Consider the following 14,467-nt stretch of genomic DNA (forward strand, 5'->3'; position numbering starts at 1 on the left):
GTTTGAGAGAAAGAGGGAGGAGTGTGATAGATCTTGAGAGACAGGAAAGGGGAAAAGAGAGAGAGAGTTTAAGAGTAGGGCTGTGACGGTCATGGAATTTTGGATGATGGTAATTGGTCAGAGAAATGACTGCGGTCTCCGTAAATAACCATTCGAATAGATAATAATGCAAACTAACTGGTGTGGCTGTCTACTACCCTCTGAGAGGATCTGGTCTCAACCAGTCACAGGGCTGAACCAGATCCTGACCCATCACACTGACTCTGAGACAACAGACTAGCCCCATCACACTGACTCTGAGACAACAGTATATCCCCGTCACACTGACTATCAGACAACAGACTAGCCCCATCACACTGACTCTCATACAACAGACTAGCCCCATCACACTGACTCTCATACAACAGACTAGCCCCATCACACTGACTCTCAGACAACAGACTAGCACCATCACACTGACTCTCAGACAACAGACTAGCACCATCACACTGACTCTCAGACAACAGACTAGCCCCATCACACTGACTCTCAGACAACAGACTAGCACCATCACACTGACTCTCAGACAACAGACTAGCCCCATCACACACACACACACACACACACACAGATAAAATAAAATACAATGGGTGTGGACTTTACCGTGAAATGCTTGCTTACAAGCCTTTCCCAACGTAAAGTAAATAAATAAATAGTAATAAAAGTGGAATAAAATACACAAGAATACACAAGAAGCTATATACAGGAAGTACCAGATCACTGAGGAGCTATATACAGGAAGTAGCAGATTACTGTGGAGATATGTACACAAAGTACCAGTACCAGATCAATGTGGAGCTGTATACAGGAAGTACCAGATCAATGTGGAGCTACGTATATACCGGAAGTACCAGTAGAAGACACCGTGGAGCTTTATCCAGGAAGTACCAGAACCTAAAATTATTTGGTTTTAAATATACCTAAGTATCAAAAGTAAATGTATTGCAAAAATATACCTAATTATCCAAAGACCACTGTATATAACCCACCTGAACAAGGACCCGAATTGATTTCCAAAATGCTAAACCTACTTATCACGGAGGCAATAGGGCCGACAGTAATGAGAGGAGACCTCAACCTTATCCTGAATTTTACGTTAGATTGTCAACGCAGCATAAATCACAAGGCAGAGAAGGCTGCAGTGATACTAAGAAGGGCAGACGTAGAGGTGTGTCTGATAGATATTTGGAGAACTTTACACCCCAAAGAAAATGACTTTACAACCTACTCTAGAGCACATAAGAAATACTCGAGATTAGACTATTTCTTCATGTTTAAAACGGATGTAGCAACAGTCATCAACTGTGTAACGCTCGTCCTCTTCTGACGAGGAGTAAGAGAGATCGGACCAATGTGCAGCGTGGTAAGTGTCCATAATGATACTTTATTTACATGAACACGAAACTACAAAGTAACAACGTGAAAAACCGAAACAAACAAAACAGTCCCGTGTGGAAGCAAACACTGACACGGAAAATAATCACCCACCACTCAAAAGTGAAACCAGGCTACATAAGTATGGTTCTCAATCAGGGACAACGATTGACAGCTGCCTCTGATTGAGAAGCATACCAGGCAAAACACAGAAATCCCAAATCATATGAAAAAGGAACATAGACAACCCACCTAACTCAGACCCTGACCATACTAAAACAAAGACATAACAAAAGAACTAAGGTCAGAATGTGACAGTACCCCCCCAAGGTGCGGACTCCGGCCGCAAAACCTGAACCTATAGGGGAGGGTGGGTGTCTGTCCGCGGTGGCGGCACGGGATGTGGACCCCACTCCACCATAGTCTTTCTCTGCCTCTTTAACCGCCTCTGTGGCCTCTTTAGAGCGGCGACCCTCGCCGCCGACCTCGGACTGGGGACCCTAGCAATGGGTCCCAAAGCGGCTCTGGCAGCTCAGGACAGACGGGCGGCTCTGGCAGCTCAGGACAGACGGGCAGCTCTGGCAGCTCAGGACAGACGGGCGGCTCTGGCAGCTCAGGACAGACGGGCGACTCTGGCAGCTCAGGACAGACGGGCGACTCTGGCAGCTCAGGACAGATGGGCGACTCTGGCAGCTCAGGACAGACGGGCGACTCTGACAGCGCTGAGCAGGAGGAAGATTCTGGCAGCACTGGACAGGCAGGAGCACCTGTAGGGAGGAGACGGAGAGACAGCCTGGTGCGGGGGGCTGCCACCAGAGGGCTGGTGCGTGGAGGTGGCACCAGATAGACCGGACCGTGAAGAAGCACTGGAGGTCTCAAGCACTGAACCTGCCAAACACTACCTGGCTGAATGCTCCCCGTAGCCAGGCCAGTGCGGCGAGGTGGAATAGCCCGCATTGGGCTGTGCTGGCGAACCGGGGACACCATGCGTAGGGCTGGAGCCATGTACCCCGGCCCGAGGAGACGCACTGGAGACCAGATGCGCTGAGCCGGCTTCATGGCACCTGGCTCGATGCCCACTCTAGCCCGGCCGATACAAGGCGTTGCAATGTACCGCACCGGACTATGCCTGCGCACCGGGGACACCGTGTGTCTCACGGCATAACACGGTGCCTGCCCGGTCCCTCTCTCTCCACGGTAAGCACAGGGAGTTGGCTCAGGTCTCCTACCTGACTTAACCACACTCCCTGTTTGCTCCGCCCCCAAGACATTTTTGGGGCTGCCCCTCGGGCTTCCAACCGCGCCTCCGTGCTGCCTCCTCATACCACCGCCTCTCAGCTTTCGCTGCCTCCAGCTCTGCCTTGGGGCGGCGATACTCTCCAGCCTGTGCCAAGGGTCCCTTCCAGTCCAGAATCTCCTCCCATGTCCAGGAGTCCTGAGATCGCTGCTGCTGCCCGTTACCACGCTGCTTGGTCCTTTGGTGGTGGGTGATTCTGTAATGCTCGTCCTCTTCTTCTGACGATGAGTAAGAGATATCGGACCAATTTGCCGCGTGGTAAGTGTCCATTTTAATATGTAAAACTGAACACTACAAAATACAAAATAACAAAGTGAAAGAACAAATGAAAATCGAAACAGTCCCGTATGGTGCAAACACAGACACAGGAAACAATCACCCACAACTCAAAAGTGAAACCAGGCTACTTAAGTATGGTTCTCAATCAGGGACAACGATTGACAGCTGCCTCTGATTGAGAACCATACTTAAGTAGCCTGGTTTCACTTTTGAGTTGTGGGTGATTGTTTCCTGTGCCTGTGTTCAGTTTCACATATTAAAAAGGACACTTACCACGCTGCAAATTGGTCCGATATCTCTTACTCCTCATCAGAACAAGAGGACGAGCGTTACAAACTGCCACATTAGAGCAATGGAAATATCGGATCATGCTGAATATGAAAATAAACATGGGACTAGAGAAAAGCTCCACAGTTTGGAGATTAAATAATTAACATCTACATTACATTCAATTTAAGAATAGAAAAAAGGCAACACTAAAAAAAAGATCTGGAAATGAATGATTTTGGAGAGGTCTCCCCTATAATGGTATGGGAATGGGCCAAGGCAGTGCTTCAAGGTGAGATAATATCATATGCTTCTAAAAAAATAAAAGAGAAAGAAACATTAGAACTACAAAAGACCTTGATCAGGCTTCAAAGTAAACATGTAAGTAATGGAAACCTACTGATATAAAAATGCCTAGATCAAATTAAGTCGGACAATATAGAAAAAACATTCTTATTTACTAAATATTACAATAATGGCCCAAAGGCCCAGAAATTACTTGCAGACTGAGAAAACAAAGTAAAAAGGCCAACATACCAGGAATTAAAGATAACTGTCCTGACCTTAGAGAGCCTGTGTATTTCTCTATTTGGTTAGGTCAGGGTGTGATTTGGGTGGGCATTCTAGTTTTCTATTTCTTCGTTGGCCGGGTATGGTTCCCAATCAGAGGCAGCTATCGTTGTCTCTGATTGGGAATCATACTTAGTCAGCCTAGTTTGTGGGATCTTGTTTTTGTATAGTTGCTGTTGAGCCTGCTGAACTTTATGTTCATTTGTATTTTGTTGTTTTTTGGTGTCATTTGAAAATAAAGTAAAATGTACGCCTACCATGCTGCACCTTGGTCTCCTTCTAACGACGGACGTAACAGAAGATCCCACCACCAAAAGACCAAGCAGCGTGGTCAGGAGGAGCAGGGATCCTGGGCCCGGGAGAAAAGTGAGTGGAGGACATCCTGGACATGGGAGGATATATTAGACGGTAAAGGATCCTGGACGTGGGAGGAGATCCAGGCTGGAATGGATCGCCTTCCATGGGAGCAGACGGAGGCAGCATGGGAGGAACAACGACGACACCGGGTTTCGCGACCTCAACGCAAGCATGAGAGGTAGCCCCAAAAACGTTTTTTTGGGGGGGCACATGGGGTGGTTGGCGGAGCCAGGTTGCAGACCAGAGCCAACTCGCCGCACTTGCTTTAAGGAGCGTGTGACCGTTAAGGCACCATGCTTTGCGGGTACACGGACTGTGTCGCCGTTACGCATCCACAGCCCGGTGCGCTCTGAGCCAGCTCCCCACATTTGCCGTGCTAGAGTGGGCATTCAGCCAGGCCGGATTGTGCCGGCTCAGCGCTCCTGGTCTCCGGTGCATCTCTTTGGCCCAGGATATCCTGCGCCGGCTCTGCGCACTGTGTCTCCGGTGCGCCTTCACAGCACAGTGCGTCCTGTGCTGGGCTAATCCAGCCAGGACGGGTTGTGCCAGCTCTGCGCTCCAGACCTCCGGTGCGTCTCCACGGCCTAGTATATCCTGTGCCAGCTCCATGCACCAGGTCTCCAGTGCGTCTCTCCAGCCCGGTGCGTCCTGTGCCAGCTCTACGCACCCGGCCTCCAGTGATAATCCAGGGCCCGAAGCCTCCAGTGATGATCCATGGCACGAAGCCTCCAGTGATGATCCAAGGCCCGAAGCCTCCAGTGGTGATCCATGGCCCAACGCCTCCAGTGATGATCCATGGCACAAAGCCTCCAGCAATGATCCATGGCACGAAGCCTCCAGTGATGATCCATGGCACGAAGCCTCCAGTGATGATCCATGGCACGAAGCCTCCAGTGATGATCCATGGCACGAAGCCTGTAGTGATGGTCCATGGCACGAAGCCTCCGGCGACGGTCGGCGGTCTGGTTCCTTCGGCAGCGGTCGGCGGTCCGGAGTCCCTCATAGAGTCAGGTTTTGCGGCCGGAGTCCGCACCTTGGATAGCCTTTTTATTTCTCTATTTGGCCAGGGTGTGATTTGGGTGGGCATTCTAGTTTTCTATTTCTTTGTCGGCCGGATCTCTGATTGGGAATCGTACTTAGGCAGCCTGTTTTGCACCCTAGTTTGTGGGATCTTGTTTTTGTATAGTTGCTGTGGAGCCTGCAGAACTTTGTTCATTTGTATTTTGTTGTTTTTTGGTGTCATTTGAAAATTAAGTAAAATGTACGCCTACCATGCTGCACCTTGGGCTCCTTCTAACAACAGACGTAACAATAACTCAGAAATCCTTACTAAAAGAACCGAAATAGCTAATGAATTGGCCAAATATGACCAAAAACTCTATATTCCAGAGGTACAGGAATCTAACATAGAGTAAATAAAAAATACATAGAACATGTTTTATACCTTGAAGTGACAGATGAACAAAATGCAAAGTTAATTAAACCAATAACCGAAGAAAAACTGATGGTTACCATTCAGAAAATGACAAATGTTCAGTAGCGATAGATAATGAATTCTATATGGAATTCAAACAAGACCTAGTACCTTTCTTCTGTAAAGCCCTCAACTGGGCTCTCAACAACAAAGATTACACACCAACCTAGAGCTCCTCTATTGTTAATTTTATTCATAAAGAAGTTAAAGATCCAGCAGAATGTGCATTGTATCGACCAATATCGTTGCTGAATGGGGGCCAAAAATAGCTTACATCAATTATTGGAAATAGACTAAGTAATATAATCCCTGTTATCATAAACTCTGACCAAACAGACTCTTGAGCGATAATGTCAGGCAAACGTTTAATGTAATGGAACACGCTCTCAATAAAAAACAAAAACTGCCGATTCTAACCTTAGATGCAGAGAAAGCCTTTGAAAGGGTTTTATGGCCTTTCATCTTCGAAATGTAATTTTTAAAAACTTTTGTGAAACTATCTTGAACTGCCTGTAAATTATGTATAAAACACCAAATGTCAGAGTAAGGGTAAATGGAACATTTGACCTCTGAAGGTCTGAAGATCTTATGTCACCTTCAATCTCAATTTTAAATATGGAATTTAGCTGAAAATATAAGAAATCCTCAGAAAGTTCAAGGTCTACAGATCAATCAGGAAGAACACAAATTAGCAATGTACGCAGACGATTTGACTCTCTACTTAACAAACATACCTCAGTTAGTTCCCACTATTATGGATGTAGTAAAACAATCCAGGGTCATGTCTGGGTACAGACTAAATACAGGGAAAGTTATGACGGTAGGTCAAGTTTGAATTTAAACGGGATCAAAATAATCCCCCAAGATCTAACAAAACTACATCTCTGTAACGATCGTCGTAGGTGGAAGAAGGAGAGGACCAAGGTGCAGTGTGGTAAGTGTTCATGTTGTAAATTTAATCAAAACTGAACACTAAGCAAAATAACAACGAGGAATAACGAGAACGAAACAGTTCTGTCAGGTGATACACACAAAACAGAAAACAGCCACCCACAACTCAAGGGGCGAAACCAGGCTGCCTAAGTATGGTTCTCAATCAGAGACAACGATTGCCAGCTGCCTCAAACACATAGAAATACAAAACCTAGACTACAAAACATAGAATGCCCACCCCAACTCACGCCATGACCAAACTAAAACAGAGACATAAAAAAGGAACTAACTTTATAACTTTGGAACAAAAAAATAGCTTTTACTGGACCTACAAAGATGGAAATTAGTACCTTTAACAATAACAGGAATAATTAAAACTATTCAACTGAATGTCCTCCCAAGATTTCTATTCCTTTTCCGGAATCTACCAATAACTTCTTCCTCCCCAAATAAAGCCAGTGTCAAATTTTACAACAATCAACAACATAATCAAGCAGGGGGACTAGCATTACCAAACCTTATTGATTATTACATAGCCGCCCAATTAAAATAATTTCCTGTAAGGATGAATCCAGAATTAACAGCTAAATGACAGATGGAAATCTGGAAAAAACAAAAAGTAAAACCATTTTCATGAAGACAATCAATACACACATCAGGAAAATAGAAAATACCTGTATAAATTACACCAACGGTCTGGACAAAGATCACCAAAACACAACGTATCCTAACAAACTTGATCTAATTGTAATGGACGATGACTTTAAGCCAAGTATGATTGGTGATGATGGTCTGAAAAAGGACTGAGCAGGTATCATCAGAGATTCATAGACAAGGGGATAGATACATTTGAGAGTCTATCAAAAAAGTACAACCTCCAAAACTCTGTTTTACAATTATTTACAAGTAAGAGGTATATTACTAAAGCAGGGGGACCTAAGAAAACACTTAGTGAGGTACATCACTCTGATAGAGCTCTAGAGTTCCTCTGTGGAGATGGGAGAAACTTCCAGAAGGACAACCATCTCTGAAGCACTCCACCAATCAGGCCTTTATGTTAGAGTGGCCAGACAGAAGCCACTCCTCAGTAAAAGGCACATGACAGCCTGCATGGTGTTTGCCAAAAAGCACCTAATGACTCAGACCATGAGAAACATGATTCTCTGGTCTGATAAAACCAAGATTGAACTCTTTGGTCTGAATGCCAAGTGTCACATCTGGAGGAAACCTGGCACCATCCCTACGGGGAAGCATAGGGGGAGCAGCATCATGCTGTGTGGATGTTTTTCAAGCGGCAGGGACTAGGAAACTAGTCAAGATCGAGGCAAAGATGAACAGAGCAAATGTCCTTGAGTGGCCCACCCAGAGCCCAGACTTGAACCCAATTTAACATCTCTGGAGAGACCTGAAAATAGCTGTGCAGAAACGCTCCCCATCCAACCTGACAGAACGTGAGTGGATCTGCAGAGAAGAATGGAAGAAACTCCCTAAATACAGATGTGCCAAGCTTGTAGCGTCATACCCAAAAATACTTGATGCTGTAATCTCCGCCAAAGGTTCTTCAACAAAGTACTGAGTAAAGGGTCTTATTTGTAACTTATTTTGTACATAATGTTTCTGCAACCGTATCTTAAAGCAAAAAGAGCTTCTGGATATCAGGACAGAGATCACTCACCTCAGATTAGACACAGAGCTTCTGGATATCAGGACAGAGATCACTCACCTCGGATTAGACACAGAGCTTCTGGATATCAGGACAGCGATCACTCACCTCAGATTAGACACAGAGCTTCTGGATATCAGGACAGCGATCACTCACCTCGGATTAGACACAGAGCTTCTGGATATCAGGACAGAGATCACTCACCTCAGATTAGACACAGAGCTTCTGGATATCAGGACAGCGATCACTCACCTCGGATTAGACACAGAGCTTCTGGATATCAGGACAGAGATCACTCACCTCGGATTAGACACAGAGCTTCTGGATATCAGGACAGAGATCACTCACCTCGGATTAGACAAAGAGCTTCTGGATTTCAGGACAGAGATCACTCACCTCAGATTAGACACAGAGCTTCTGGATATCAGGACAGAGATCACTCACCTCGGATTAGACACAGAGCTTCTGGATGTCAGGACAGAGATCACTCACCTCGGATTAGACACAGAGCTTCTGGATATCAGGACAGAGATCACTCACCTCAGATTAGACACAGAGCTTCTGGATATCAGGACAGAGATCACTCACCTCGGATTAGACACAGAGCTTCTGGATATCTGGACAGAGATCACTCACCTCGGATTAGACACAGAGCTTCTGGATATCAGGACAGCGATCACTCACCTCGGATTAGACACAGAGCTTCTGGATATCAGGACAGCGATCACTCACTCGGATTAGACACAGAGCTTCTGGATATCAGGACAGAGATCACTCACCTCGGATTAGACACAGAGCTTCTGGATATCAGGACAGAGATCACCACCTCGGATTAGACACAGAGCTTCTGGATATCAGGACAGAGATCACTCACCTCGGATTAGACACAGAGCTTCTGGATATCAGGACAGAGATCACTCACCTCGGATTAGACACAGAGCTTCTGGATATCAGGACAGCGATCACTCACCTCGGATTAGACACAGAGCTTCTGGATATCAGGACAGGATCACTCACCTCAGATTAGACACAGAGCTTCTGATATCTATTAAAGATCAGAACACTCGGATTAGACACAGAGCTTCTGGATATCAGGACAGGATCACTCAACAGATTAGACACAGAGCTTCTGGATATCTACAGAGATCACTCACCTCGGATTAGACACAGAGCTTCTGGATATCTGGACAGAGATCACTCACCTAATTAGACACAGAGCTTCTGGATATCAGGACAGCGATCACTCACCTCGGATTAGACACAGAGCTTGGATATCAGGACAGAGATCACTCAGATTAGACACAGAGCTTCTGGATATCAGGACAGAGATCACTCACCTCGGATTAGACACAGAGCTTCTGGATATCAGGACAGAGATCACTCACCTCGGATTAGACACAGAGCTTCTGGATATCAGGACAGTGTACCGATCCTCTTCCTGTGAATGACTGGACCAAGGCGCAGCGTGAGACGTGTTCATGATATGTTATTAAAAATCAGAACACTAAAACAAAAAATAACAAAGAGGAAAACGAACAGTTATGTAAGGAAACTAATAATACAGAAATTAACTACCCACAAAACCCATGTGGGCAAGAGCTACCTAAGTAAAAGAGTCTCTGGATATCAGGACAGCGATCACTCACCTCGGATTAGACAAAGATTTTTTTCTTTTCTTCAACAAGCAAGACACACAAGACATTCTCCAAATACCCAGCAGGGCCGACATCCCCGTTATTTGCAAGAGGAAGCAACGCAGGTACAGAGGACAAAGAGCCGGATGCCTGGTCAGGACCCGGAGAAGGCAAGTGGGAAAGCTGCCATTGCCGTCAATACTACCATAAACTAGACGAGGTACGATCACGAATATCCTACCAACGTGCAATCATTGGACAATAAACTAGACGAGGTACGATCACGAATATCCTACCAACGTGCAATCATTGGACAATAAACTAGACGAGGTACGATCACGAATATCCTACCAACGTGCAATCATTGGACAATAAACTAGACGAGGTACGATCACGAATATCCTACCAACGTGCAATCATTGGACAATAAACTAGACGAGGTACGATCACGAATATCCTACCAACGTGCAATCATTGGACAATAAACTAGACGAGGTACGATCACGAATATCCTACCAACGTGCAATCATTGGACAATAAACTAGACGAGGTACGATCACGAATATCCTACCAACGGGACATCAAAAACTGTAATATCCAATGTTTCACAGAATTGTGGCTGAATGACAATATGGATATTCAGCTAGCGGGATACACGCTGCACCGGCAAGATAGAACAGCAAGGGGGGTCTGTACATATTTATAAACAACAGCTGGTGCACGAAAGTAGAGTATATTGTGATAAATTGCAGGCCTCACTACTTGCCTAGGGAGTTCTCAGCTATACTTTTCATGGCTGTTTATTTACCACCACAGACAGATGCTGGCACCTAGACCGCATTCAGTCAGCTGTATAAGGAAATGAGCAAACAGGAAACCACTCACCCAGAGGTGGCGCTCCTAGTGGCCGGAGACTTTAATGAAGGGAAACTTAAATCAGTTCTACCAAATTTCCATCAACATGTTAAATGTGCAACCAGAGGGAAAAAAATTCTCGATCACCTGTACTCCACACACAGAGACGCGTACAAAGCTCTCCCTCGCCCTCCATTTGGTAAATCCGACCACAACTCTATCCTCCTGATTCCTGCGTACAAGCAGGAAGCACCAGTGACTCGGTCTATAAAAAAGTGGTCAGATGAAGCAGATGCTAAACTACAGGACTGTTTCGCTATCACAGACTGGAACATGTTCTGGGATTCTTCCGATGGCATTGAGGAGTACACCACATCAGTCACTGGCTTTATCAATAAGTGCATCGAGGACTTCGTCCCCACAGTGACTGTATGTACATACCCCAACCAGAAGCCATGGATTACAAGCAACATTCGCACTGAGCTAAAGGGTAGAGCTGCAGCTTTCAAGGTGTGGGACTCTAACCCGGAAGCTTCCAAGAAATCCTGCTATGCCCTCAGACGAACCATCAAACAGGCAAAGCATCAATACAGGGCTAAGGTTGAATCATACTACACTGGCTCCAATGCTCGTCTTATGTGGCAGTGCTTGCAAACTATTACAGACAACAAAGTGAAGCACAGCTGCGAGCAGCCCAGTGACACGAGCATACCGGATGAGCTAAATCACTTCTATGCTCGCTTCGAGGCAAGCAACACTGAGGCATGCATGAGAGCATCAGCAGTTCCGGACGACTGTGTGATCACGCGCTCCGTAGCCGACGTGAGTAAGACCTTTAAACAGGTCAACATACACAAGGCTGCGGGGCCAGACGGATTACCAGGACGTGTGCTCCGGGGATGTGCTGACCAACTGGCAGGTGTCTTCACTGACATTTTCAACAGGTCCCTGATTGAGTTGGTAATAACAACATGTTTCAAGCAGACCACCATAGTCCCTGTGCCCAAGAACACACTAAGCTAAGGGTCCTCACTAAGCTAAGGATCCTGGGACTAAACACCTCCCTCTGCAACTGGATCCTAGACTTCCTGACGGGCCGCCCCCAGGTGGTGAGGGTTGGTAGCAACACATCTGCCAGGCTGATCCTCAACACTGGAGCTCCCCAGGGGTGCCAGAATTTCAACCTATCCCTCAACGTAACCAAGAATGATTGTCGACTACAGGAAAAGGAGCACCGAGCACGACCCCATTCTCATCAACGGGGCTGTAGTGGAGCAGGTTGAAAGCTTCAAGTTCCTTGGTGTCCACATCAACAACAAACTAGAATGGCCCAAACACACATAGGCAGTCGTGAAGAGGGCACAACAAAGCCTATTCCCCTTCAGGAAACTAAAAAGATTTGGCATGGGTCCTGAGATCCTCAAAAGGTTCCACAGCTGCACCATCGAGAGCATCCTGACTGGTTGCATCACTGCCTGGTATGGCAACTGCCCGGCCTCTGACCACAAGGCACAAGGCACTACTAAGGTTTGGTAATGCTAGTCCCCCTACAGTGCGTACGGCCCAGTACATCACTGGGGCTAAGCTTCCTGCCATCCAGGACCTCTACACCAGGAATGTGAGAGGAAGGCCCTAAATATTGTCAAAGACCCCAGCCACCCCAGTCATAGACTGTTCTCTCTACTACCACACGGCAAGCAGTGCCAAGTCTAGGACAAAAAGGCCTCTAAACAGCTTTTACCCCCAAGCCATAAGACTCCTGAACAGGTAATCAAATGGTTACCCGGACTATTTGCATTGTGTGCCTCCCCCTCTTTTACGCTATTGCTACTCTCTGTTTATCATATATGCATAGTCAAATCAAATCAAATCAAATTTATTTATATAGCCCTTCGTACATCAGCTGATATCTCAAAGTGCTGTACAGAAACCCAGCCCAAAACCCCAAACAGCAAGCAATGCAGGTGTAGAAGCACGGTCACTTTAACTATACATTCATGTACATACTACCTCAATCAGCCTGACTAACCGGTGTCTGTATGTAGCCTTGCTACTTTTATACCCTCGCTATTGTATGTAGCCTGTCTTTTTACTGTTGTTTTATTACTTTACCTACCTATTGTTCACATAATACCTTTTTTTGCACTATTGGTTAGAGCCGGTAAATAAGTATTTCACTGTAAGGTCATCTACACTTGTTGTATTCGGTGCACGTGACAAATACACTTTGATTTGATTTTAATGCTTATGTAAATGCATTAGTTCCATATTTTTATTAGTAATACATTTGCAAAAATATTGTTTGTAGATTGATGAGCTAAAAAAACAAACAATTGAATCCATTTTAGAACAAGGCTGTAATGTAACAAAATGTGGAAAAGTCAAGAGGTTTGAAGACTTTCCGAATGAACTGCACCTAGAAACACGACCAGATCAACCAGCTCTCTACTCTGGAGGGACTCGCAACTCCTATAATACAATGAAAATACAACCGTGACATCACCCATAGTTGCTGGTGTAACTGTGGGGAGAGCAGCGCTAACCATACTCACATATTGTATTCCTGCCCAGTCCTCAGTCATTTCTAGATCGAAGTATTGAATGATACGTTACACTGTTCGCTCTCTCTAAATCCAGAGAACCCCTCATGCACTGGTCCTTGACTCTGATCTCTCTCTAAATCCAGAGAACCCCTCATGCACTGGTCCTTGACTCTGATCTCTCTCTAAATCCAGAGAACCCCTCATGCACTGGTCCTTGACTCTGATCTCTCTCTAAATCCAGAGAACCCCTCATGCACTGGTCCTTGACTCTGATCTCTCTCTAAATCCAGAGACCCCTCATGCAACCCCCTCATGCACTGGTCCTTGACTCTGATCTCTCTCTAAATCCAGAGAACCCCTCATGCACTGGTCCTTGACTCTGATCTCTCTCTAAATCCAGAGAACCCCCTCATGCACTGGTCCTTGACTCTGATCTCTCTCTAAATCCAGAGAACCCCTCATGCACTGGTCCTTGACTCTGATCTCTCTCTAAATCCAGAGAACCCCTCATGCACTGGTCCTTGACTCTGATCTCTCTCTAAATCCAGAGAACCCCTCATGCACTGGTCCTTGACTCTGATCTCTCTCTAAATCCAGAGAACCCCTCATGCACTGGTCCTTGACTCTGATCTCTCTCTAAATCCAGAGAACCCCTCATGCACTGGTCCTTGACTCTGATCTCTCTCTAAATCCAGAGAACCCCTCATGCACTGGTCCTTGACTCTGATCTCTCTCTAAATCCAGAGAACCCTCATGCACTGGTCCTTGACTCTGATCTCTCTCTAAATCCAGAGAACCCCTCATGCACTGGTCCTTGACTCTGATCTCTCTCTAAATCCAGAGAACCCCTCATGCACTGGTCCTTGACTCTGATCTCTCTCTAAATCCAGAGAACCCCCTCATGCACTGGTCCTTGACTCTGATCTCTCTCTAAATCCAGAGAACCCCTCATGCACTGGTCCTTGACTCTGATCTCTCTCTAAATCCAGAGAACCCCTCATGCACTGGTCCTTGACTCTGATCTCTCTCTAAATCCAGAGAACCCCTCATGCACTGGTCCTTGACTCTGATCTCTCTCTAAATCCAGAGAACCCCTCATGCACTGGTCCTTGACTCTGATCTCTCTCTAAATCCAGAGAACCCCTCATGCACTGGTCCTTGACTCTGATCTCTCTCTAAATC

General features: G+C 46.0%; 1 protein-coding gene across 4 annotated transcripts in view; it reads left to right on the plus strand.

Moving 5' to 3' along the window:
• cadm3 (cell adhesion molecule 3) overlaps window positions 1-14,467 on the plus strand; it is a 113,461-nt gene that overhangs the window by 57,152 nt on the left and 41,842 nt on the right. The window lies entirely within an intron of this gene.

This window comes from Oncorhynchus tshawytscha, linkage group LG10, assembly GCF_018296145.1.
Source record: "Oncorhynchus tshawytscha isolate Ot180627B linkage group LG10, Otsh_v2.0, whole genome shotgun sequence".
NCBI lineage: Eukaryota > Metazoa > Chordata > Actinopteri > Salmoniformes > Salmonidae > Oncorhynchus > Oncorhynchus tshawytscha.